General features: G+C 37.5%; 1 protein-coding gene across 13 annotated transcripts in view; it reads left to right on the forward strand.

The window, feature by feature from the left end:
• The window catches only part of Inpp4b (inositol polyphosphate-4-phosphatase, type II), a 792,047-nt gene that overhangs the window by 114,374 nt on the left and 660,584 nt on the right, over nucleotides 1–17,089 (forward strand). For all 13 annotated transcript variants that reach the window (XM_017312729.2, XM_006530858.3, XM_006530854.3 and 10 more), the window contains exon 2: nucleotides 16,118–16,180. The gene's annotated coding sequence lies outside the window, so the exon portion shown is untranslated. The remainder of the gene's footprint in view (nucleotides 1–16,117; nucleotides 16,181–17,089) is intronic.

The following is a 17,089-nucleotide window of genomic DNA, read 5'->3' on the forward strand; positions in this document are numbered from 1 at the left end:
ACTGAAGTTTCTGATGTCTATAAAATCATGTGATCACGTGGTAAGAATTAATCTAGCCTGGGCTCTATTCCCCAGCATGGCAAAAGATTTTCTTAAACTTACTTTACAGTGATTTTTTATTAGATATTTTCTTCATTTAAATTTCAAATGCTATTCCCAAAGTCCCCTATACCCTCCCCCCGCCCTGCTCCCCAACCCACCCACTCCTGCCTGCTGCCTCCTGGCCCTGGCATTCCCCTGTACTGGGGCATATGATCTCCGCAAGACCAAGGGCCTCTCCTCCCATTGATGGCTGACTAGGCCATCCTCTGCTTCATATGCAACTAGAGACACAGCTCTCGGGGGTACTGAGTGATTTTAATAAAATGTTAGTTATTTTGCACAATGGAATTATTATAAAGTCATACATTTTTACCCGTTAATTTATTTATTTGCTTTGCATTCCTATTGCAGCCCACTTCCTCTCAGTGCCCCCTTTCTTTGAGAATTGGGAGGCCCTCCCTGGGACATCAAGTTACTGCAGGATTAGGTTCATCCACTCTCACTGAAGCCGGACAAGGCAGCCCAAGTGGAATGGGATCCACAGGCAGCCAACAGATTTAGGGAAAGCCCCTGCTCCAGTTGTTGGGAGACCAGCATGAAGTTGGGAGAATAGCATGAAGATCAAGCTGAATATGTCCTACATATGTGTGTGGGTTCTAGGTCTAGCCCATATAATTCTCAATGAGTTATGCACAGAAAGCTCTTATTGGGAAAATTGTCTTCTCTGGACCAAGCCAGAATATCTCAGAAATGAACACATTTTTAAAATTATCTTTCTTATATAGCATTATAAAGATTTAGACAGTGATCAATGTGATTAGCTTGAAAAAGAGTCAATAAAATACTGTCTCCACAGCAATTTTCAAAGGTAACATGACAATTTAAAGCCATTAAAATACATTTAAAAATTCTTTTATGTTATGTGTGTGGGTATTTGTCCGGCACTTATAGCTGCGTACTATATGCATGCCTGTTGCCTTAGGAGGCCAGAAGAAGTTATCAGATCTCCTCAAAACATGCTCCACTATGTTCATAGCAGCCTTATTTATAATAGCCAGAAGCTGGAAAGAACCCAGATGCCCCTCAACAGAGGAATGGATACAGAAAATGTGGTACATCTACACAATGGAGTACTACTCAGCTATTAAAAAGAATGAATTTATGAAATTCCTAGCCAAATGGATGGACCTGGAGGGCATCATCCTGAGTGAGGTAACACATTCACAAAGGAACTCACACAATATGTACTCACTGATAAGTGGATATTAGCCCCCAACCTAGGATACCCAAGATATAAGATACAATTTGCTAAACACATGAAACTCAAGAAGAATGAAGACTGAAGTGTGGACACTATGCCCCTCCTTAGAATTGGGAACAAACACCCATGGAAGGAGTTACAGAGACAAAGTTTGGAGCTGAGATGAAAGGATGGACCATGTAGAGACTGCCATATCCAGGGAACCACCCCATAATAAGCATCCAAACGCTGACACCATTGCATACACTAGCAAGATTTTATTGAAAGGACCCAGATGTAGCTGTCTCTTGTGAGACTATGCCGGGGCCTAGCAAACACAGAAGTGGATGCTCACAGTCAGCTAATGGATGGATCACAGGGCTCCCAATGGAGGAGCTAGAGAAAGTACCCAAGGAGCTAAAGGGATCTGCAACCCTATAGGTGGAACAACATTATGAACTAACCAGTACTCCGGAGCTCTTGACTCTAGCTGCATATGTCTCAAAAGATGGCCTAGTCGGCCATCACTGGAAAGAGAGGCCCATTGGACACGCAAACTTTATATGCCCCAGTACAGGGGAACGCCAGGGCCAAAAAGGGGGAGTGGGTGGGTGAGGAGTGGGGGTGGGTGGGTATGGGGGACTTTTGGTATAGCATTGGAAATGTAAATGAGCTAAGTACCTAATAAAAAATGGAAAAAATGGAAAAAAAATGGAGTTACAGATACTTGAGAGCTGCCATATGGGTGATGGGAACCAAACCCGGGCCTTATAAAAGAGCAGTCAGTGTTCATTTTTTGTTTGTTTTTTGTTTTTTTGGGGGGGGGGCAGAGTTTCTCTGTGTAGCCTTGGGTGTCCTGGAACTCACTCTGTAGACTAGGCTGGCCTTGAACTCAGAAATCCACCTGCCTCTGCCTCTCAAGTGCTGGGATTAAAAACATGTGCCACCACTGCCCAGCTGCAGTCAGTGTTCTTAACTGCTGTGCCATCTCTCCAGTCCCATTGTGGTATTATAACTAAAAACCACACTTTTTTTTATTACTTTTAATTCAGTAAACTTACAACTAAGCCTTACTTTTTTACTACTAAATTTCTCAATTATTGGGATCTTTTATAGATGTTCAAAGTCCCTCTTCCTTTCTGTTTTTGTTGCTTGAGGTATTATTTTATTTTATATTCATGCTTGGTGCTATGTTCTAGTATGTTAGCAATTTTTCACATTCCAGAAACAAATATTATCTTACATAACTGTCATATGATTCTGAACACTAAAAATTTAACAATAACTTTTTATCCCTGTGTAATACCCACTTCACACTCAAAGAAAGATGTCCCTTTCTTTATTATTGATAATAATATAAAAGTAATTATTTTCTTTGATATTATATCCTCAAGAAAATTAAAATTGTTATTGTATCTAGTTCATATTTTGGAAAACAATATCCAGTATCAAGGAGAAGGGTATCCTTTAGTTTCTTTTTTATTGCTGTGATAAGACACTATGACCATGGCAACTTTTTGACAAAAATAGTTTATAGAGTCTTATAGTTTCAGAGGGTGAGTCCAAGGCATATAAGAGGGAGAATGGCAGCAGGCAGGCAGGCATGGCAATGAAGCATTAGATAAGAGATTACATCCTGAGACACAACCATGGGACAGAAAGAAAGCTAACTGGGAATGATCTGGGCTTTTGAGATCTCAAAGCCCACTCCTTCCACGACCAAACCTTCTAATTCTTTCCCAGACAGTTCCATTAAACAGGAGTCAAGTACTCAATAGCAAAGCCACACAGGTCTCTTTGGATAAAATAGTAAAACAGATTTATGTAAACCCATATGTAGAACATCAATGAAGAGAGAAATGATGAGAATGTTTGAAGAATCCTAATGTGAGGGGGAACAGAAATGAGTGGGTAAGAAAGTATGACATCATGGAAACAGAAATAAAAAAATCACCTTCTATGAAGGTGGGAGCCAAAGAGAAGGATGGATTGGAGCAATGGGAGCATCGTGGGGAAGAAAATAAAGTTAAAAGAAATGTATGTAGATGTTATAATGAAACTCAACATATTGCTAGTGAAAAAAACCAGGAAAAATATTTAAAAATATGAGCCTATGGAGACAATTCTCAATTAAACACCACAGGATAAAAAACTTTTTTTAAAGATTTGAGTATTGGTATTTTATTTAATAGTAAACAAAACAAAATAGCAAACAATAACAACAGAACATATAATTTTATCTTAGCTTAAAAAGTGAAATGAGACTGACTTTTTTTTCTACACTGATTTCCGGATTTTGAAGGTGATTTTGTTTTTCAGTGAGACCACACACACACACACACACACACACACACACACACACACACACACACACACACACACACTCAGTATGCTTCATTGTTGATAGCGTTTATTTTTTTAGCATGAAGCAAGAATTGAATACCACAAATCAATTATTCATCTGGAACTTCTCTATGATAAGTTATGGCAAGAGCAAGAAATCTACAGGGCAGCTTGCAAGTGTATATGTAAGAACTAAAGGTACGCTGGTGAGGACGCAGAAGGACTGAGATCTGCACTATGCCATAACGCAGCATTAGGTCATACAGGACTTTGAACAACAGTAGCTCTTCTGTTAATCTCTTGCCTTAGGAACTTACATAGACATTTGCTCATCAGCTCTAAGACATGTCAGTTCTCCAGAGTGGCAGTTGGTGACATTTGTGTCTCCCGTAGGTAGTACAGAGGCATACAAACAGACAGCTTTGCACTTTGAACTAAATATGGCTAAAGAGAAACTTTCCTAAGTCCTCGATAATGAATTTATTCAAATTTAATAATATTGCTGTCAGAAACAATAGATAGGGATAATGAAACACTCTATAATAATTTTAATATACTTTGTGCTAAAGTTGATAAGACGTTCTTTCACCAAACCCAGGAACATAAATTAGTTGAAGAGAAGATTTTTAAAATCATTTAGTTTAAAGGCTTTACCATATGGTCAGCCTTATTGAATTTTATTATGCCTTTAGCTCTCCTGTGGTACTTAGGAAATGAGGAATCTTACTCCGTTCTTCTGGGTTGTGTCTAATGAGTGTTCAGTCAACAATGGGGATGCTGCTGGGTTTCCTACTTCTCTGAGTATAATGGATCTAGGGTCTTTCAATTTCACTCTGATACTGGCATGAAATCAAAGGTGTTAAAAAACCATAATGAAATATGTAAGAAGTAATCTAAAGAAAGCTATTGGAGGTGTATGTTTGCTTCAAGGAAAACTGAATACTGAATATACTGTCTTACAGACCACACACTGCAAACTCAAGACAGTATGTTTGCAATTTTAGTGAGTACTTGAAAAATATAGAAAGCTGCAAAGACATGCACAAATTAGACAATTTTTGTAGTTGTAGATTTATATAAACTATATTAGCTTACAATAACAGGTAATAAGTGTGAGTGTTTTCAATTTAATTTTTATTTTGTATGTATGTATATGTACCATGTGTGTACACCATCTGTGGGAACCAGAGAAGGTGTTGGGGTTACCTGGAGCGAGAGTTTCAGAGAGTTATGAGCCGCCACGTGGGTACTGGGAACTGAACTCTGTATGAACAGCCGTGTCAGTGCTTTGAACCATTAAGCCATCTCTTCAGCCATGAAATAATTTATTTTAATAAGACATAAGAACACAATATATTTTATAGTACTGTTCTGTTGATGGAACGAGCAAAGGTGTGTTAGCTCAACTGAAAACTCTGGATAAAATGCTGAGAGCTACCTGCTTACACATCCCATCCTTGCTCACTGGCCTGAGTCACAACTCAGGCACTTAGAGTAACCAAAGTGTGCGTCAGCTGTCAACTTCTTGATCTATAATACATGGCCACAAGAGCAAAGGTTGTTATGGATATTAATGAGCAAGAAACAACTCAGCACAATGAGTTGCTTGGGTTTGACAGAGATGAATGTGTTTTATTAGAAGAGCAAGAAGTCACTTTCAAAGTAATGTACAACATATAAATAAATAAATAGATAGATAAATATTATAAATTCTAATTAAGGTGTAGTTTTTTGGTTTCTTCCCTTTATCTTCCTCTTCTTATTCCTCCCATGTTTCTCTCCCTTTCCTTTCCAAGTTCATGAGTCTCCTCTTCTTAAGCCATTGTTGCCACACATTTTTGCACACACAAAACCTTGCATAAACACATGAATGGAACCCACTAAATTCACTCAGTGTCATCTGCATGCACAGATATAAAGAATTTAAAATTTCCTCAGGAAACAGAAGTTCTGAAGTTCTACAAAGTTGTGTATAAAAAATATTTTCTTATTTCTCTCTTTCGATAAATAGCAAAGAATCAAATATATCTGAGGGACTGAAATGGTCAGCAAAACTATGAATACTTTGTTACATTTGGCTCCCACATCCACTTAGCCAACAGATTGGAGATGGATGTATATTTGGTGAACAATTGAATTGTGTCAAACATGTCAAACAAACTTTTATCTTGTTGTTCACTAAATGAAAAGGATATAGCATCGTCCCACACCCATTTACCTTTTATTTGATATTGTAAATAACCTAGACAGAGTTCTAAGTGTATAGGACGATAAATAGGCTATATGTAAATATTATGGAAACCTGAGCATATGAGAGTTTGGAGGTTCATAGTAATTCTCGAGGAAATCTCCAGTACATATCATAGGGTGTCTTTGAAAAGGGGTTGAAGTTAATCACATAAAAGTATTTTTAAAAGAAATAGAATACAAGATTAGAATTGAGTTTCTCCTAACCTCTCTGTGCGTTAAATGTGGAAGTGGCCTTAGTTGTTGCTTTCTTTCTACCTGTCTCTTGCATGGATTGAGCACACCTTTCTAATGGTGTGGATCCCAATATCTCCTCAGAGGTTTCTTATTAGTGATTCCTGATCTAGATTTTAATTATGGGTCACAGAAACAAAAGACTTTCCTGTCTGGTTGCTTGTAAGCATGCACAAACATGTATTTATCTTATTTCTTTATTTTTCTATTTACACTTCCTTTCAGCAGTTTAAATGTAGATGTTTCTAAATTTAGTCTGTAATTCTAAGACTCTTTCACTTCTATTTTTTTCTTGGCTAATTATTTTCTAAGCCAATAAGCATGAGGAATTACCCAGCAATACAATTGGTAGTATGTTTCATACTATTTGCAAAAGCAATTAATTCCAAAGATTATCACACTGACAATCTGATTCATTTCTTCACTAAAGTTGTATAAATTAAAAATATAAAGCTTTCAAACATATGCACTGTTCAGTATTATGCAAATATGTTTTAGAAACTGAGTAGTGTGCATGCGTTGCTATACTGAAAACAGTTTGTTCTAGAAAATAATGTTCTGTTCGTGGGGCTGTCTTGAAGGCTTGGTTCTACAGTTATAGATGGTAATGAATTCTGCATTTTTATTTCCTCCTGATGTTATTTCAAATCAAGGATCATTACAAAGCATCCACTTGTGCCTCTTGTTCTGTGGGTTATACACTGGGAGCTAAGATGATATTGTGCCTAGGAGAAAGCATATGGAAAATCAAACACTGCTTAAGTGTCCAGCTTGGTAATTTGTCTTTCAAAGGGAGCACACTTGCCATAAGAGAAAGGTCAACAAAATAAAACATTTTCAGCATCCTGAAGGCTCTCCTGAAGTTCCCACAACTCACTGTTGCACACTTTGTATCAGCAGCCACAGGCTGTACTTGGCATACTCAGGGTTCCATTATAACTAATCCTTCATTACTTCAAAATATCCTAAGTTGAAAGAGTCTTTCATTCTAGAGTATTGGCTGTCTCCCACCCTAACGCCTGTAATCACAAAGCTCACCCAACACCATCAAAAAGTATCATACTTCAAATCACAGGTGCCAGCAAAGACCAGAACTCAAAGAGAGGTTCCTACCTAGGGCCTGTGCTTTCCACAGAACCATAAAGTTGAAACCTGTGAAAGCACGGTCTGTGAGTTGCCTTGATCTTAATCCTCCGGGGACTCTTCTTATGAGAAAATGAGTCATTAGGGATTAGAACAACTCCAAAGGATGCCATTAGACCATTACTTCTGGGGCTAGTGAGATGGCTCAGCAGCAAAAGCACAAGGTACCAAGGCTGATGACTACATGCTGGAGGAAAAGAATCAACTCATATGTGTTGTCCTCTGACCTCTGTGGACTTTTGATCTCTGTGAGCCCTCCTCTCACCAAATAAACAAATAGGTGTGATTTGAAAGTATTTTGTTTAAATAAAATACCTTTATTACTTCCCCAGAGGCCTCGACTCTAAATCCAATCACACAGGTAGTCAGTTTCACCATTTGACTTCCAAGAAGACACAGGTGGCTGCTAACAAAAGGCTGCTTGTACCACAAACATCCTTGCATGTGACTTCTTTTCTTCAACGTTGTCTGTAATATTCATCACACTCTACATGTAAGTGGACTTTGTTCCTTCTCATTAATATATATCATTTGATCGTACGAAAAATCTTAATTTATTTATCTGTTCTGTTCATAGGGATTTAAGTCATTTAATACTCTTGATATAAGTAGGGTTCATATTAATATGTCTGAATATAAATTTTTGACAACCATAAGATGCTTTGCATGGCTACATGTCTGAACATGGATATTCCCAGGTAAAAGTCAAACAATGTCCAGTTTTTAAGTAGATGCTAGTGGTCTAATTGTTGAGAACTACACCCATCCCATGCCTCACCAGCAGTATACAGCTGTGCCACCTTCCCACATCAGGATACAGCTGTACTACTCTCCCACATCTGTTTTATTTGTTGCCATTAACTTTCTCTTTTATATATTTTTTATGTAGTCAAATCTCCTGATTTTATCTGACATTTCACAGTACTAACAAATGTGAATATTTTATAATGTCTTTGTTGAAAAGTTGTGTGTCTTCTTTAGTGACATTTCTATTTATTTTTGCATTGTTTTTATTGAATGGTCTGCCTTCTTACTATTTGTGAAAATCACTTTATACCTTCTGAGTATCAGCTATTTGTCTGATGCATAGAAGAAGTATATTTGTACTCTGTGACTTGGCACCTCATTCACTACTTGAAATCTTTTGATGAAGATAATATTTTTATTTCAATTACAAATAAAATTCTTATGGATCAGTTAAATGATGCTTAAGAAATCACTGTCTACCCCAAAGACAATAAAAATGGGACTTTCTTTTAAAGTTATTTGCTTCTCTTATTTTCCATATACTAGATCTACAATCCATGCAGCCGAGAGTTTCTTATGTAAGAGTTAGTACTTCTTTTGCCCTAAGCAGATATTTGGAATTATCCTCCCTTCTACCAATTTGTATATGTTTGTTTTGGACCCTATAAGAAGATATGTGTATTCACACATAATCAAATAGTTGCCTTAATTATCAAAGCTTTTAATTAAGTTTTAAATTAATATATGTATGTACATATACATATATATGTACATGTCTATATATGTGTATATGTATATGTGTATGTATATGTATAGTGTTTCATGTGTATGATGCATATGTGAGTTCAGTGTGCCATGGTGTGTGAGTAAAGTCTGAGAATAACTTTGGAAGTCCATCCTCACCTCATATGTGGTTCTGAGGCAAGGCTTTGCTTGTCTCTTGCCTCTTCACTGTGCCAGTGGACCTGGGGCTTCCCAGTATTCTCCTGCCTCTGCCTCCTGGACTACAGATGTGCACCCTCACATTCAACTTTTACATGAACTCAGGATCAGAGCTGAGGTCACCAGGCTTGTATGCGGAGCATTTTGTTGAGCTGTCTCCTGGCTCTTTAAGTTTTAATATGTAAAAATGCAGCACTTTCAAATTCTTATTTTATCCATTAACATTGACTTGGGTAATCTAGATCCTTACATTTCTGAATAAATGTTGTTGTAAAAAAAAAATAAAGCCAAACTAACATAGCTAAGAATTGACTGTGAGATACTGAGTGCACTAGTCAAGTGTAGGAGGATTAACATACTGATGAGTGAGCCTTCTGATGTATGAGCATGTCCTGTCATTCTCTGCTCATTCACATGCTTTCTAGGTCTTTGATATAGAAGCTATAAACATGTCTTGTTAGTCATATTCCAAATATTTTACTTATCACCCTATTTCAAGTGCCATAACTTCCCTTTTATTTATTATTTTATGATAACATAATTTATTTTTGTACAATGACTCTCAATTCAGTAATATTTCTAAATTTACAAATTAAACCTAACAATTTTCTGTATATTATCTGTGTCTTGATTTTAAATGCACTTCATAATGTCTTAAAAATAAATTAATTAAAATGATTTTATTTTGCATTTATCTAAAATGGAATTTGAGTTTCTATTTTTATATGTTGAGAAATAACACAATTTTATATTCATGGTGAAGAAACAATGTAGGCTCAGGAGAGTTTTGGAAAATGTATCCAAACATGAGCAGATGTTATAAACACAAAAAGTTTTTTTCCCCTCATACTTCATGTATAACACTCAAGGAAGGACGTCTGTCATTCCAGTCTGGTGTTCTTATCTATAAAATAGTGACATAAGCTGCATTAATTTTCATTCTCTTTTACCGGATAGGTTGATGATTGGCTCAGCGGTTGTACTTTTAGACACTTCCCATTGTCTTCTGCTCACCCCTCTGTAGTCTTGTGATTTGTAAGGGTGGGTGGGGACAAGGCTCATAGGACCTCATTTTCTGGCAGGGTGGTGGGTGGTGCCAGCCTACTCAATATTCACACACTCTCTATTGAAGACATTTGAGAATGTCCATGTCTTTTAGACTTCTCCTATTGGCTATGGATGATGCCATCTTGTCTCAGCTCCATCTTTGTGCAGAATTACCTTTTCTCACACCTCATATTACCTCCACGATAAGCCAAGAGTTGCTAAGTGGTGAGTTCAGTTTCTCTGAGGATCTTAACTCTGAGCCATGAACATTCATTTTCTACCCCCAGGTCTCCTTTCACCCTCATGTCATTTCCCAGTGGGTGTTTCCCTCAAGGAGAACAGATGTGAGGGTTTTGTTGACCTCTTCCTCTTCAGTAGGTCTTCCTGTTTCACATCCACATCACGTCAGTTAGCTTTTCATCTCTGTGAAATCATGCACAGCCTAATCAACTTATAAGAAAGAAAGGTTACTTCTGGTCTCCAGGTCCCTAATTTTGATTCTGTGCTTATTCTGCTCTCTTTCTTTAGTGATATATCAGGATGGTGCATCATGAAAAGAGATGCATGTTAGAGGAGACTTGTTTACCTTATGGTGGCCAGAAAAGGATTAAGTCATTTATTTAGGGTTTTGATATTCCTTCAAGGACAGACTCCCAGTAACTTTTTTCATTCTCTTACCTCTTAAAGGTACCACAACTGCTGGCTAATGCTACATACATACCTTTGGGAGTAGTCTGGATCTAAATTATTAATTCTTAAAACCAAAGGACTGAATGACAATTTGTACACATAGTCTTGTGTTTTATTTATTTTGAGGATTGAACCCATGACCTAGTTCCACATAGTCTAATATTTTTATGTGAATCTTGTTTTATCTCTAAGTAAAACCTGATTTTGCTTTGGCTCCAAGATTCTGCCAGATGTCAAAACCCAATTCTCCTTTTCAGTTTATCTTGTAACTATCTTAATTACCCTCGAGGCAAGTGCTATCCTTGGCAGAAAAACAAGGTCAAACACGGACTGCCTTTGGATATATTCCCACATAGGATCATCCTTTGTGTGATACTGTGACTTCTTGCATGCATCTTCTGTGTCTTTTTATCCTTCAGGGTTTTTTTTTTTTGAAATTTATAATTGATGTGGCAAAAATAAGGACTTGCTATGCAATTGTTCTCAGAAGACACAGTGAGATATTCATGCTCCATAAGTCAACTCTTTTATCTGCATTAATATTTAATCTGTATGAAGTGGAATCTCCTTATTAAGGATATTTTGATGTATTAGTCATTGCATTAAGTGGCAAGGGAGATCAGCAATAGTCACAGCATGCACCTGTCCTTGAGGAACGTGGAATAGTCGGGGAGACAAGACAACACAAGGCAATGTAAGGAGTCAAAATGAATTGGAGCCCTTGACTTTAATTGCTATACAGTGGTGGCAAATGGTACAACCAACAGAGTCCAAAGTACCTGGGGATCACTTTGTGGGAAAGTAGGCATTAACGTTTTGACAGGTGGTAAATTTGGCTGGTGCTGAGAGGTAAGACCTAATCCTTAAGAATGTTATTAAGAATGGAAATGAGAGAACACCACGCAGACACTTGGGACTCTGATTGATATTGCAGGAAGGATACAACTGAAGAACAATATAACACTCACCAAATGATCATAAAATGGAATAGAGTATCCAATAGACGTGTCATTTTTAGGTAATTTCCTGTAGATAAGCAGGGATTGTGAAAAAATCACCACCACAAGATAGAAAACTGTTTAAAAATGGACCCTTTTGCAACAGTGGCTATCAGATATTCACATGATTTATGAGCTAGATCACCTGGGAGAAATTCCCCATTACCAAGACAAGAATCGGATAAGTTCTACATCTCTAAAATAAAATGATCCTGGGGTCTGGAGATTGCAGGAAGGTTTATTTGGATTGGCTGAGAATATGCTAGATATCTAGGTATATCTGTGTACAGAGGGAGGAAGGTAAGGTTGGTGCTGTTGGTGCTGGTAAGAGGTGTCAAAAGGAGAGCTTAATTTAGTCTCTGGAAGTTCAGGAGAGAGAGTACAAGTACCTTGCTTTCTGATAAAGAAAATGCAAAGAGATGGGCTAGTGAGCAGGTAGAGCTCAGCCAAGTGGAGGTGGCTGGGCAGCACGTAGCTGTTTCTACTGTGGCCAATGAATACAGTTTCCGTTACTGTAGGCCCTTCCTTAAGGGCTGTCCAGCAGCAGAATTATTCTCAGTAGATAAAAGCGAAAAGTGTCACTTGGAGCTATGGTTGCATTGATATATATATATATATATATATATATATATATATATATATATATATATATATATATATATATAACCAATATATATATGCTTCAAAGATTTCAGGGGATGAGGATCATCCAAAAACTTGGGCAAATGTACTTTTGTTGACACTCAGCCTTAAACACATGCTAGACTCAGATTCTGAGTCCTTTTGATTTCAGTGGCCAGAAAGTGAATTTCCCATTGCTCTTCTCATTCTTCGCTTCGGGGACATCAGGGCACAAAGTTAGCCAATAGATAAGGAAGGAACCAAAGGGAGCCGCAGATCCCTGCCCATGGCTGCGAGCCTCAGCATATCAGCAAATTAATTGCAGAGTCTATCTCTGAACAGAAAATTAACTTTAAATCACGATTTCTTTCCCTTTTTTGTCATTTTTTCATTTTTATGGGTTGTTTTACTTATTTCCATTTCAAATGCTATTCCACTTTTCAGATTCCTCTCCACAAGCCCCCTGCCCCCTTTTCCCTCCTCTCTGCCTCTATGAGAATGCTCCCCTACCCGCCCACCCACACCTCAGGCTAGTGCTCCCCTATCCTGGGTCATCAAGCCTCCATAGGATCAAGGGGCTCCCCTCCCAGTGCTCTGCTACATGTAGCAGAATTCTCTGCTACATATCCAGCTGGAGACATGGGTACCCCCTGCATACTCTTTGGTTGGTGGTTTAGTCCCTAGGAATTTTGGGGGGGGCCTCTGGTTGGTTGATGTTGTTGTTCTTCCTATGAGGTTTTCATATGCAGTTTGCATTCAAAGTCAAGGATGGTTTCTGTGAGTTATAGGAATTTTATAAAAACCTCTGGGTAATAAGAGTCTAGGAAGAGGCCTGCCTGATGCTTGAGTGAAACGTTTCACTAATTTCTTAAAGTGCCTGCAAATTCTCAGACTGCCTGGTTTGAAAGAAGAGACTTATGTTCTGCCACTTCCATGGGTAGAAATCCAAAGCTTTCTGGTTCTGATCATCAATTTTCTATTTTCAAAATGTATGTAATGAGCTTCTGATTCTAAAATATTCTTTTTGTGGATGTGTGTGCATGTATTTGTTCACGTGTGTGTACATGTGTGTATAAAAGTTTGTGGATCTATCTACATATGTGTTTGCATGTCAGAATGTACATATGTATGTATATATTCACATGTATTTATGTGAGTGAAATTGTGTGTATGTGAATTTGTGTGTGTGTGCATATTCTGTATCTGTGTACAGGGCTCCTACTTGCAGAGATCAGAGAATAACCTTCAGATGTTGGTCTCAGCCCTTTTACCACATTTATTATGTTAAGCAGAGTTTCTCTCTGCTTTGCCAGTAGACCTGACCTGCAATGTTTTGGAGCTTCCTCCATTCCTGCCTTCCACTTCATACAAGCAGACTGGCATTCCAAATGCTGGCACTAGCACTTGGGACTTTTCACATGGCTTATGGGATCAGAACCCAAGGCATGCATGCATGCCAACATGCATGGCAAGTACTTTTTGTGTTGTTTTTATGCACTGAGCCATGTCCTTGGCTCTGAAACAGTAGTTTCTAACCTATTTTAGGATGATTTCAGGTACTGGGAATGTTTGTATTTTGTCCAGTTTTATTCCAGTGTTGTTAATTTTTCCTTAGGGATTCTCTGAACATATTAAGAGAATTTGAAAACATTTATTGCAGATACTGTGGAAAGGTGGTAGTATAATAGTATTTATATGTTTCGTATTTCCAGTTCTTTATACACATCTTTCCTGTCTTCCTTGAGTGTTGGAATTTGCCTGCTGCTTGTTACTGTAACAGAAGACATTGGGATGGTTATTTTGTAAAGAGAAAAGGTTCATCATGCTTCACTGTTCTGAAGGTGTTGCTGCCACATAAAGTGGCCCCATATCCTCAGTCTGAGAATCACAGCTTGTCTTGGCTGGAGTTTGTGGTCAATCCAATCCCTCACCTTGTAAGACAAGACGCAGAAAGGATGGGCAACAGTTCCTACTCTCTTTGGGGGATGCTCCCTACAACCTAAGGACTTCCTACTAGACCCCACTTTCTAAACGTTTCCTCATCTCCCTGTAGCACCATCCTGGGAACTGAGAGTTCCACACGTGGACTTTCCAGAGAATGACATTCAGTGTCCAAACTGTGACTCCATCTTTCAAGAGTTTTTTTGTCCTGAGAAATTTTCAGAGGAAGCTGACTTGTCTGTCTTGTCTGTATATGGATTGTGGTTTAGATTACTTTTAAATTATTCTTTCCTATGTTACCATTTTCAATTCCCTACAGATTTCCTTGGAAAGTATTCTGTAACTTCAATATATTATATGTTTGTTTGATGAAAACATGCTTTCAAATTTCTTGGTATAATTGTCTGGATATATGTGGTTCTAATTACAGCACAGTTCTTATTCAGTTTATGTTTTGTTTACTAAAGTTTCTCTTAAGGGTATAAAAACCTGGCTTTTTATAGGTTTTTCTGTAATGGAATCAATATTTCACCAGAGAGGACAAGGGTAGATATGTTAAGAGACACTTGAAACATTTCACACTGTTGGAAAGCTTCTTTAGTCCACTCAAGAGGAAATCCTGCAGGAAAGCTGTTGATAGCTTATAGATTATCTTCCTAAGACATGATCTAATCTCTTTCATGTATCCACCGAAGATTTAAATTCAGTGTTTCCTTGACTATCACAGAGTTTGATTAATCAATGGGGAAATGAGGCAATTTCCAGTGTGCTATGGTTTAGTCACTCCACCTTGCCTCTCTCTAGGATGTTGATTTTCAATGGGGCCATAAGCCCTTTCTAAAGCAGAAAGTCGCTAATAATTCTAATAATTACATTGATAATTGTATTAGCCAACACTTGCTATGCTTGTCTGGCATTGTCTCATGTCCTTCATATTTATTTATCTCACTTAATCATCATGCTAACACTATAAAGTAGGGGGCACAATCAGCCCTGTGTTACAGAGGGAAAGAAAGCATGCAGAGTTTAATTTACTTGCCCAAGTTCTCACAGCTGGTGAGATGTAGTGATCGCAGTTATAGGATTATTCTGATAATGGCTGCCATACCCGATTATTTAATACTGCTTCTCTCTCTTAAAAAGTGAATTTAAAATTCTCACCTATGTATGGTACACCCCTTTCTGGAAAGCCGTTCCTCAGACTTGAGATTCTTCTCCTGCAATATGAACATTTCAGATAATGATGCAGTAAAGTCTTTTATGGGACACTCCTCAAGATTGTTATATGCTCTGGGAGGGAGCAAGATATATTTCCATAACTTCTGACTCCCATAGAGAGCTTTCCTCCCCATTCATAGCACAGAAAAGCTTTGGAATTGAGGGTAATCTGCAATTATTTACAGTCATCTTTTGATTTCTGTGGAAAGACACAAACTCTCATGAATATTTCACAGCCCAGCCTCTCAGGAAAAGGGGGGAAAGTAGGTTTGGGTAATTGCAAATTGCATTTTAGTCTTTTGTATTTCTATAAATGTTGGGTCCCAACATGGCTTATAGCTTGTCTTTTGAAATTACGGGGAGCTAATGCTTTTCTTTGCCAAGTGCAAATCATATTTCTGTGTGAGAAAAGAAGAGAATCAGAGAAAACAGGCTGAGGATCTGCACAGTCACCCATGTTCTCAGCTGCAGGGAGGAAAGGACCTTTGGGGAATTATTTGGCATTTACGGCAAGTGGCTCCTGGGGCAGCTGCTGAATGAAGCTGAGTATGGTGTTAAATGATTTTCTTCTCTGACCTTTATTACTAATGAATCTTCTTTAAGAAGCATTTAAAGAGTAAAAAGAAAGGTTGTTTTTATTAATCTTCTCTCTCTTTGCCCACAGAACCCAAAGAAATGGTGTCACCTGGCAAGAGATCTGCCGTGTTTCATGAAAAAACAGCCCAAGGTGGTAAAACTTATTTTGAATTAATATTTTTACAGTTTTTTTAGATACATGGAACTGTTGACTTTCTTTGATGACTAAGTTTAAATATTCTGTGAGCATCAAAACAGTAATTTTTTTGTTGTTGTTGAAAAAGTAGGAGGAAGATTTTTGGTGTTCATTATCTTTATAAAGTATAGAGTAAAAATGAAAATACAGAACAAAAATTGTGGGTAACTATCAATTTTTGATATTACTTTTCATTTATATTAACAAAATCTTGAGAGTTTGAACTTTCTTTTCCTTCTTCTTTTTTTCTTTCTTTCTTTTCTGAAAATAACTCCAAATGCTGAACCATGTTTACAAAGGGCAGGCAGTGAGAGAAATGAGTTTTGTTAGGATATAGTTATGTTAGCTTTTCTTTTATTTAAGCATTAGTCAGAAGGCTGTGCATATTACCTTTTGAATATGCAAAAACACATCAATACAGATTTCTAGAAAACTTCATCAAGTTTTATGAAGATACTCTTACCCAAAACACATATTTTCTCTGGGAAGGCTGAATTACATTACACAGTTGTTGAATAGCAGGCCTGATTATGCTTAACAGATTGCATATTTAGCTGCTAAATTTTCAAATCGCTGTGTGATTTATTTACATATGTTGTCCTAAGACTATGAAAACCCATGCAAATATTCTAATGGCATATACGTGAAAACAAATTGAGTATAGATGAAGATGTATAAAATGTACTTGTTTTGCTGATAAAGCTTTTGCGGAAAAAAATTCACATGGGTTAGAGTTGTGAATGAATCTAGATAATTCTGTTGAATGCTACAATTTTATAGAGTCATGTTGAAATATATTGTATAGTTGCATCGCAATAGGAACTAACTGCTTTTTATTTTGGATTAATTGTTGAATATACCTAA

Source organism: Mus musculus, chromosome 8 (assembly GCF_000001635.26).
Source record: "Mus musculus strain C57BL/6J chromosome 8, GRCm38.p6 C57BL/6J".
Taxonomy (NCBI): Eukaryota; Metazoa; Chordata; class Mammalia; order Rodentia; family Muridae; genus Mus; species Mus musculus.